This window comes from Quercus suber, unplaced genomic scaffold, assembly GCF_002906115.3.
Source record: "Quercus suber isolate HL8 unplaced genomic scaffold, Cork oak 2.0 scaffold_686, whole genome shotgun sequence".
Lineage (NCBI taxonomy): Eukaryota > Viridiplantae > Streptophyta > Magnoliopsida > Fagales > Fagaceae > Quercus > Quercus suber.
Window position 1 is genome coordinate 179612 of NW_027070127.1, and position 243 is coordinate 179854.

The following is a 243-nucleotide window of genomic DNA, read 5'->3' on the forward strand; positions in this document are numbered from 1 at the left end:
ACAATAAAATTATGGATAATTTGAACTTTATCAAGATTTATTTTAGAATATTTATCTATAAGATAATTGTTGCTGAAAAGACCTAAATTATCCAGAAAAGTGATAAAAATCTTAGAATACAGATTGAAAACACATGTAAGTGCGAGGCCTAGCTCAAGAAAACCTAAAAAAGGAGTCTAAAACGCACCTGAACACGAAAGCGTGATTGGCATCCAAGAGTGCCAATCGGCACTTTCAAAGTGT